The 9,828-nt window shown below is 36.9% G+C and overlaps 1 pseudogene; it reads left to right on the plus strand.

Annotated features, from left to right (window-relative positions):
• Positions 1 to 989: 989 nt before the first annotated feature.
• LOC121042883 (elongation factor 1-alpha 1-like) lies at positions 990 to 2,448 on the plus strand (annotated as a pseudogene).
• Positions 2,449 to 9,828: the final 7,380 nt, after the last annotated feature.

The raw sequence follows: 9,828 nt of genomic DNA on the forward strand, positions 1-9,828 counted from the left end.
GCAAAGAAGATAGGAAAAAAAAATGACAAAAAAAGTTACTTTCCATTTTGTAACGTGTTACTATAAGGCACTACACTATATAGACTATACCACCTGGAGGACACAAGAGTAATAAGGAAAGCGTAAATTATTTTCCTTGGATATATTGAAGGTGTGTAATTTCTTAAGGAGGGGTGAGGGAAGAAGATATTCTGATCCAGTATGCAGAAGGATTGCCAGGCCATCCTTTCAGAATTAAGTATCAAAGTTCAGAGGACTGAGTAAAATAAAAAAACAATTGGAGGGGTGCTTGGATGGTTCAGTTGATGGGGTGCCAGACTCTTGATTTTGGCTCCAGTCATGATTCTAGGGTCATGGGATTGACCATGTCCAGCACTGGGCTGAGCGTGGAGTTTGCCTCAGATTCTCTCTCCCCCTCTGCCCTTCTCCACACTTGCTCTGTCTCAAATAATAAAAAATAAAAAATCAATTTGAGACATTTTCTTCTTATTTATCCAGGACAAACTAAATGTCTTTCATATATTCAGATTTGCTGTAATTAATATTTTTGATTTTTATATTCTTCAGATCTCAAAATTTCTTTGGTGTGGTCTACCAATCCTGAAGATTTTTTAAAATTTTTGAATGCAAAGTTTAACTTTAACAGAGAATATGCCCATGCTAGATTACTAACCTTTCCTTTTATATCTTATTTCCTAAAAGCTCTTTTTATAATTTCTTTTAGTCTTTAAGCAATCTTTATGAAAGATATTAAAAATAAAGTGATATAACAATAATAATAACAATAATAATAAGTATGCTTTCCTTTTTAGAGAAAGAAAAAATGTTTCAAATTTCATAAAGGTGAACAGAATATAATTATGCTATCCATGCATCTTTCATAGGGATCTGTTTATTTATATTTTTAAAAATAATAAAATGAGCTTTTTCATACAGCTTTGCTGCCAGACCACAGGTGACATAAAAACCACCACTAATCCTAAACCAAAATGGGAAAGGAAAGGACTCCAAGTAACATGTTTGTCATGGATATATACATTCAGGCAAGTCTATCACTACTGGTCATCTGACCTATTACTGAGGTGGGATCGACAAAGAACTATAGAAAAAATTGGAGAAGGAGGCTGCTGAGAAAAAACCCTTGCAAGCATGCCTGGGTCTTGGGTAAACTGAGAGCCAAAAGTGAACATGGTATCACCATTGATATGTCCCTGTGGAAATTTGAGACGAGCAAGCATTATGTGACCATCACCAATGCCCCAGGACACAGAGACTTCATCAAAAACATGCTTGCAGGCACATCTGAGGCTGACTGTACTGTCCTGCCTGTTGCTGCAGGTGTTGGTGAATTTGAAGCAGGTATCTCCAAGAATGAGCAGACCCGTGAGCATGCCCCTCTGGCTTCCACACCTGGCTGTGAAACTCCTACATGTTGGTGTTAACAAAATGGATTCCCTGAACCACCCTACAGAAGAGATACTGAAACAGAAGAGAGATGAGGATTGTTAAGGGATCAGCACCTACATTAAGAAAATTGGCAACAATCTGGACATAGCATTTGTGCCAATTTCTGGTTGGAATGGTGACAACCTGCTGGAGCCAAGGGCTAATGTGCCTTGGTTCAAGGGTTGGAAAGTCACCCGTAAAGATGGCAATGCCAGTGGAACCACACTGCTTGAACCTCTGGATTGCATGCTGCCACCAACTCATCCAACCAACAAGCCCTTGTGTCTGCCCTTCCAGGACGTCTACAAAATTGGTGAAATCGGTACTGTCCCTGTGGGCCCAGTGGAGACTGGTGTTCTCAAACCCAGCGTGGTGGTGCGCTTGCTCCAGTCAGCGTTACAACTGAAGCAAAATCTGTTGAAAGGCACCATGACACTTTCCTGGTGACAACGTGGGCTTCAGTGTCAAGAACATATCTGTCAAAGATGTTTGTCATGGCAGTATGGCTGCTGACAAAAATGAGCCACCATTGGAAACAGCTGGCTTGATGGCTCGGGTGATCATCCTGAACCATCCAGACCAAATCAGTGCTGGATAGGCACCTGTGCTGTGTTGTCACACAGCTCACATTACCTGAAAGTTTGCTGAGCTGAAGGAGAAGATTGATCATCATTCTGGGGGAAAAAGCGGGAAGATGGCCCTAAGTCCTTGAAATCTGATTATCCTGCCATTGTTGATATGGTTCCTGGCAACCCTGTGTGTGTTTTGAGAGTTTCTCTCCTCTGGGCCGTTTTGCTATTCATGACATGAAACAGATGGTTGCTGTGGGTGTCGTCAAAGCAGTGGACCAGAAGGCAGCTGGAGCTGGCAAGGTCACCCAGTCTTCCCAGAAAGCTCAGAATGCTAAATCATATTATCCCCAATACCTGCCACCCCAATAGTAACAGTGGGGGAAGAGTGGTCTCAGGACTGTTTGTGTCAATTGGCCATTTAAGCTTGATAGAAAAGACTGGTTAATGATAACCATGCATCATAAAACCTCAGAAGGAAAAATGATTTCTGAACTGTGTGTGTGTGTGAGAGAGAGAGTTTTAAGTTACTAATTTTTAAAATCAGTACTTTTTTAATGGAAACAACTTGACTGAAAATCGTTTTACAAAATTTCAAGACCCATTAAAACAAATGCTTAATGAGAAAAAAAATAAGATGGGATTTTTGTTAATAAATTCTATTAATAATTCATGCTAATTAGTACCTTCAGTTTGTTTTCTATTCCTTTTCTGGAACAGTTAATATTCTCAGGTTATCCCAAATAGGTGGACAGCAAATGAAGCTTTAATGACTTTTTCCTAACATTATTTTGTTATTAAACAGGCTGCCTGGGGCGCCTGGGTGGCGCAGTCGGTTAAGCGTCCGACTTCAGCCAGGTCACGATCTCGCGGTCCGTGAGTTCGAGCCCCGCATCAGGCTCTGGACTGATGGCTAGGAGCCTGGAGCCTGTTTCCGATTCTGTGTCTCCCTCTCTCTCTGCCCCTCCCCCGTTCATGCTCTGTCTCTCTCTGTCCCAAAAATAAATAAAAAACGTTGAAAAAAAAATTAAAAAAAACAAAACAAAACAAAAAAAAAACAGGCTGCCTACTCAGAAATCTGAATAAAATGTCACCATGGTTCAGAATTGGAAGCTCAGAGGAATTCCCAGGAAGGTTTCTTTCACATGTGCTTCTCCAATGGAATTTTAGGAACCATGCCCAACTCAGTTCCTCCTTCCCCTTAAGGTTTATTGCAAGATTCAACTTTGTCTTGGAAAACAAAGATGCAGGTGTTAGAAGCCAAGTCAGGTCAGAGTCAGGAGTTACCCTTGCTAGGACTCAAGTCACAACATTTCTTCTGAGTTGTAAGGAATTCATTCAGTGTGAGCTTCAACTAAACATAAGTGAAGAATAGAATGTGTGGTTATTTGGCTAGCATACAACACTTTCACCAAGAAGGTTTAGATCATCGAATTAAATTCTTTAAAGCCATAAAGGTCCTGATTTCACTAAATGTGCTTAGAGAATCTGATGTGTATGCTCTAGGCACCAGTCTAGGTGATAAGAATGCAATGTGAACAGGTCAGTGTGGACCTTATGTTCACAAAGCTCAGGGGCCATTGGGGACTATAGACATCAAATGATAATACAGCAGGATAAGCTGTTCATGGAAGAAAAACTCCCCAGCTAAATTTTGAGCTGTCAGGAAAGGCTGCAAGTACACAGTACATAAGCTGAGGGACCTTGGTGATGAATGGAGCAAGTCAGCTGAGTTATTGTCATCTGATTGATACAAAGCAGCATGGCAGTATCCTAAGATATGAGAGGAAGTAAACTGGAGTAATTTTGCCCAGGTATGGGTGGAAAGAAATGGAAGACAAAGACCAGAGACAAGATCCAGTAGGATCTTGTCCGCTAGGACAAGATCATGAAGTTCCTCATAAACCATGCAAAGAAAGAGTTTGCACTTTTTTGAAAATAATAGGAAATAACAACAAGCAGGTGAATCATGGGCTAAGATTTACATTTTAGGAAGACCCCTTTAATTAGAACAGGACCAAAGAGACAAAGCGAAGACTACTGAAGGAAAATAGTTAAGGAATGAAAGAGGTTTAGAGGCATGGTAAGGGAGGTGAGAGAAGAGAACAACAAACTTGAGAAATATTTAGGTGGCAGTATTAATACAATTTAGTGATTGATTAGCTTGGAGTGAGAGGGAAGAAAGAAACTCATGTTCCATTTTCTGTCTTAAGTGATTGAGTGATATATTTACTGAGAGAGAGATCAAGGGAATGGCAGTTCTGGGAGAAAGATTGGGTCAGAAACAATGGTGAATTTATGTCTGGAAGTTTCATTCTCAATAGCTTTGAAACATCAACGTGAAGATGTCTACTTTAGGACTGGGTAAATAGTTCTGGACTTGGAGTTAAAAAAAAAACTTAGAACAGCTTCTCAGCCTTTTGGCTATGATCAAGTGTAAAAAAAAAAAAAACAACATAGAAATTATAGAGTTCATAACATACTGATTTTCATCCTGCCCACCCCATGCTTCTTTTTTTTTTTTTTTTTTTTTTTTGGCAAAGGAATCTTATGGGGGAGAAAATATTATTGTTATACGTACCTGTATTTTGTATTCAATGTGACATTTATATTTTCCATTTCCTGCCTTGTATCTCTTACCTAATTTTACAAAAGAGTTCTTCACTCATATGCTTACAGGGAATATTGATGATAGGATACACTAAAAATGCAACAGATTACTGGAGGTTCTTTAAAAAATATATTAATTATATCTTTCAAAATGAAGTCCCACAATTTTATGTGCTGCTTTTGAAATTCAAAAGTGATTCTAAAACATATGTGATATAATTTATTCCAAACATCTCTGAATTAGGCTTTATTATCCCTGTTTTATAGGTAAGATAAATGAATCTCCATAAGGTTAAGCAGTATGACTAGCATAACACAGGTCATTTGTGAATTGAGCTGGAGCAAAACTAAATATTTCACTCAAGTCCAGTGATTTTCTTCTTCTCTCTCATAAAGTTTTTTGTTGTTGTTTTTGTTTTCAAAGATATTTGACAGAAGGTTTAGGTTCGCTGCAAAACTGAGAGGAAGCTTCAGGATTTCCCATATTCCCCACCCGAGGCATGCACAGCCTCACTTATTGTCAACATGCCCCACCAAAGTGGGACATTTGTTAACTATCCAAGAACCTACACTGACATATCGTAACCACCCCAAGTCCATTGTTTATGTCCTGGTTTACTCGTGGTGTTGTATATTCTGTGGTTTAAGAGAAATGTAAAGTAACATGGGCCCATCATTACAGTATCATCCAGAGTATTTTCAATGCCCCCAAAATCCTCTGTGCTCCGCCTGTTTATCCCTTCATTCATCCCCAACCCCTGGTAACCACAGACCTTTTTTATTGTCTCCCTGATTTGGTCTTTTCCAGAATGTCATATAGCTGGAATTATATAGTATGTAGCCTCTTCAGATGGGCTTCTGTCCCTCAGTAGTACCCATTTAAGGTGACTCCATGTCTTTTCATGGCTTCCTAGCTCATTTCTATATAGTGCTTAATCACACTGCATCGTCTGGATGTGCTACGGAGTATTTATCCACTCAACTACTGAAAAACATCTTGGTTCCTTCAGGTTTTGGCAATTATGAATAAAGGTGCTCTAAACATTCACATGCAGGTGTTTGGGTGGACGTAAATTTTCAACCTCTTTGGGTAAATACTAATGTGATTGCTGGATGGCAAAAGGTATGTTTAGTTTTTGTTTTTGTTTTTGTTTCTAAGAAACCACCAGCTGTCTTTCAAAGTAGCTGGACCCTTTTGTATTCCCGCCAGCAGTGAATAAGAGTTCCTACTTCTCCATAGCCTCACTGGCATTCGGTTTTGTCCGTATTACAGATTTTGGCCATTCTAATATGTATGTAGTGGTATCTTGTTTTATTTTGTTTTATTTCTTAAAAAAAAAATTTTAATGTGTATTCATTTTTGAGAGAGAGAGCAGGGGAGGGGCAGAGAGAGAAAGGGAGACACATAAAACAAAGCAGACTCCAGACTCTGAGCTGTCAGCACAGAGCCTGATGCGGGGCTCGAACTCCCAAACTGTGAGATCATGACCTGAACCAAACTCGGACGCCCAACCAACTGAGCCACCCAGGCTCCCTGGTATCTTGTTTTAATTTGCATCTCCCTGATGACATATGTGGAACATTTTTTTTCACATGCTGATTTGCCATCTATATATCTTTTTTGGTGAGGTGTCTATTAAGGTCTTTGGCTCACTTTAAAAAATTGCGTTGTTTTCCTACTTTTTTTTTTTTAAGAGATAAAGTTTTGCTTCTTACCAATGAATTCTATTTGCAAGGTGGCTGGCCCACAAGTAATGTCACTTGTAGAAATAAAATCACAGGTCCCCAAAAGTACTGAACTCAAAATAAATATTGGCAAGATAATTATTAAATCAAACCTAATTAGGTAATCAATGAAAGGTTTATTTATTAATTTAACTTATTTTACATAATATATAATTGTCTATCATATATGTACAGGCACACATATCTTTATACCAGGACTCATTGCTGGTTAACAATAAGTCTCTCATACACACACACACACACACACGCACACACACATTAGTATAGCTTACATAGAATTTATATGGAATTTACAGAGATTTAATATCTTGCTTAAGTTTACCAATGGTTAAATGGCAAAGCTAGAATTCAAGCCCCATTCTTCTGCATCTGTATAATTTATTTTGTTACACCACAAATAATGCCATGATAATATTGGGAGAAAAAATAAGTGAAAAGTCCTATTTGGATTTTGGTTGGAAAAAAATTAGATATTTAATTTTGTTTCATAAAATGCTTCAATACAAAAAAAAAAAGTTTGCTGGCTTCACACTGTACTAAGAAACTCCTATTATTTCATACTCTAAGAAGCAAACATTTCCTTTGGCTGTTCTTTTAGGGATTGCAAAATGAAAAACAAAATGTCTTTTTATTTCCTAAATATCAAAGTACAGAATAAATGCAACCATTTATATGCAACTCAACTGCATCAACTAACATATGGTCATTGTATTCTTTTGAATATTGCATCGGAAGATTGATCACCAACTGTCACCCACATGAACTGATTTGATGATCAAGATGGTCATATATAAAATGCTTGGTTACAGAATTTAGAAATCTCAAGTGTTATAGCAATGAGTAAATCAAATGTTTCGTAGATCACACAGATAAATATTCATTCTAGTAACCTATCCCATTTCACTCTAAGGACAAATGCTTCTTCTTATTTCTTTATCCTGTATCATAATGCTTGTGCTCTCTCTCTCCCCTACTCCCTCCCTCTCTACCTATACATCTACCTGTATCTATCTATGTTATTTAGAATATGGGTTAGAGCCAATAAAGAAAATTCACCTCATTTAAATAATAAAGGGACTTTATTGGCTCATAAGCTGGAAAGTCTAGAGCAGAAGAAGACTCTGCTTGATCCACAGGTTGATATCTTTAAGGTTGCACATCCATTTGTTTGTAATTCTTTCAAATCCTCCTTTGCTATGTTGGCTTTAACCTTAGCCTGTCTTTCCTAATGGTTGTCAGGTGGCTGTCCATTTGGGCTACATGCATGCATTTATTTACTTACATCTAAAAGAAGAGCACTGCATCAAGTTGATAATTATTTAAGAGAAGATACGGGCTTCCCTCCAGTTGAACTAAATTACGTCCACTGAACCAATCACTAGGGCCAGAGGAGCACCATCTGTTGGTTTATCTTAGTTTTAAACCATTGCCAAGCCTGAAATAATCACATTGACAATGTCAAGAGCAACAGCAACAATAGAATTACTAAGATTTGCTTAATCAGGAGCATCCTGAGTAGAGCTTAGGGTGGAATCTAGACTCAACCCTGTTTGAAACCTAAAAAAGTGTAACTTGGTCATCCAAAGTAAAACCTAGGCACTCGTTGTAAAGAGAAAGTATGGGATATGGAGATGCATCAACAAAAGTCCATCATTTACTCATTCATTCACTCATTCATTCACTTGTGCATTTATTAATTTATTCTATTCATTTATTTGCTCCTTCATCTTTCCAATTCTACACATCTATCAATCATCTCTATTTACCACTCTATCTCATCCTTTTTCTATATATGTAGCATGCTTTATAGGTATGTTGTATGAACAGAGAAAAAAGAGGAATATTTCAAAGATACCCAGGAAAACTAAAGGCTCGAAATGATGTAAGTTATTGAGAACTATATTAATGCTCAATCTCGATTCAAATGGAAGAATGAAATTTTAAATGAGCATTACTCAAAAATGCTTATATTTATTTATTCGTTCATATATTTCCTGCTTATGTTTAATTTTGCTTGATACATGATACATAAAATAAAACATTCCATTATGTTTAATAAGTTACTCCTGAAATACCAGAATGATATTTACATTGTAAGCTCTATTGAATTTCACCATTATATGAACTCTCATAGAAGTACAGGAATAAAATTATAAGCATACACTGAGATATTAGTATTAATATTAGATATTCTTGTTGGAGAAGAAAAGCTGTCAACATAGGATCACTACTGAAATATAAATGAGACACCAAGACATTTTTCCAATCCTTATATTTTTTAAGGGTTCTCCAAAAATCTTAAAAAAATAATAATTTCAATGATTTACATTGTATGAAATTTTACATATAGAGGATAAGAAGAAATTTAGTGTCATGCTCTAGAATTTAAGGAAGTTAAAGGTTGAAGTAAAGCCACTTAATTATTAATAAGTTTGAGGATTTGGTTAGTATGCTTAAGAAACAGAAAAAAAAAATTACCTAGTGGTTGAGAGAAGAACCAAATAAAGAAGTGGATATTTCAGTTGGAGGAGGGTCACATATATTTTGCTTTCACAACATATTAGATAAAAAAAAAAAGGTTTAGTTTTGAGGGATGAACAATTTGAGAGAGCTTGGTTCATTTGTTATTTAAATAGAGAAGTGTGTGGGGGGGGGGGTGGGTGTTTAGATCAAAGAACAAAAAGAATAACATTAAAAATAGAAAATAGAATGATGGGGGACAGGAAATTGCACAGGAAGAATTGTTTCTTCATTTGACCTGGTGGAGAAGGAAGCTTTCAAAGCAAAAAGATGTGTCTTTGAAACAGAAGAAAGAGAAAGCCTGGACATAATAAGTAATTTCAGGTTCAGAAAAGAGGAGAAAAAAAAATGAAGAAATTCATTGAAATGGCCACAGAATTTCAGATAGTAGGATGCAGAATGCTCTGCTAATTGTCATATTAGAGATAGGAAGTTCCATGTAGTGAAATATTGGAAAGACTGTTTTGAGTAATATGATAAGGGATCAATGACCGTGAAACTGAAAACTATCAGGTCCAAGTTAAAGGGAGGCGTCATAGGACAGGAGATTGCTGACAAACTGAGGAAGCTGGAAATGATTCAAATATGGAGCCCTCACAAGCATAATCTTCTTATAAAGAGAGCAAGATAGGAGAAAAAGAAAAAAAAGAAAAGGAAAAATACAGATAAAAGAATCTACTAGTCCTCGAAGGGAGTTGAGCCTCTTATAAATTACATAATGAAAACATCATAATTCTACCATTTAAATCAAATATATATTTTCAGACATTATATGTTCTGATACCCCAAATAATTAATGAACTATTGACTTGTGCAAGTTGTTCTTTTCCGTTAAACGGATTCAATGCTACAAGTATATTACAACTATTGCTACTCCAAACCTCTTTTCCTTCCTTCCTTCCTTCCTTCCTTCCTTCCTTCCTTCCTTCCTTCCTTC

The sequence above is a fragment of the Herpailurus yagouaroundi genome, unplaced genomic scaffold (assembly GCF_014898765.1).
Source record: "Herpailurus yagouaroundi ecotype Mexico unplaced genomic scaffold, PumYag 186, whole genome shotgun sequence".
NCBI classification, from domain to species: Eukaryota; Metazoa; Chordata; class Mammalia; order Carnivora; family Felidae; genus Herpailurus; species Herpailurus yagouaroundi.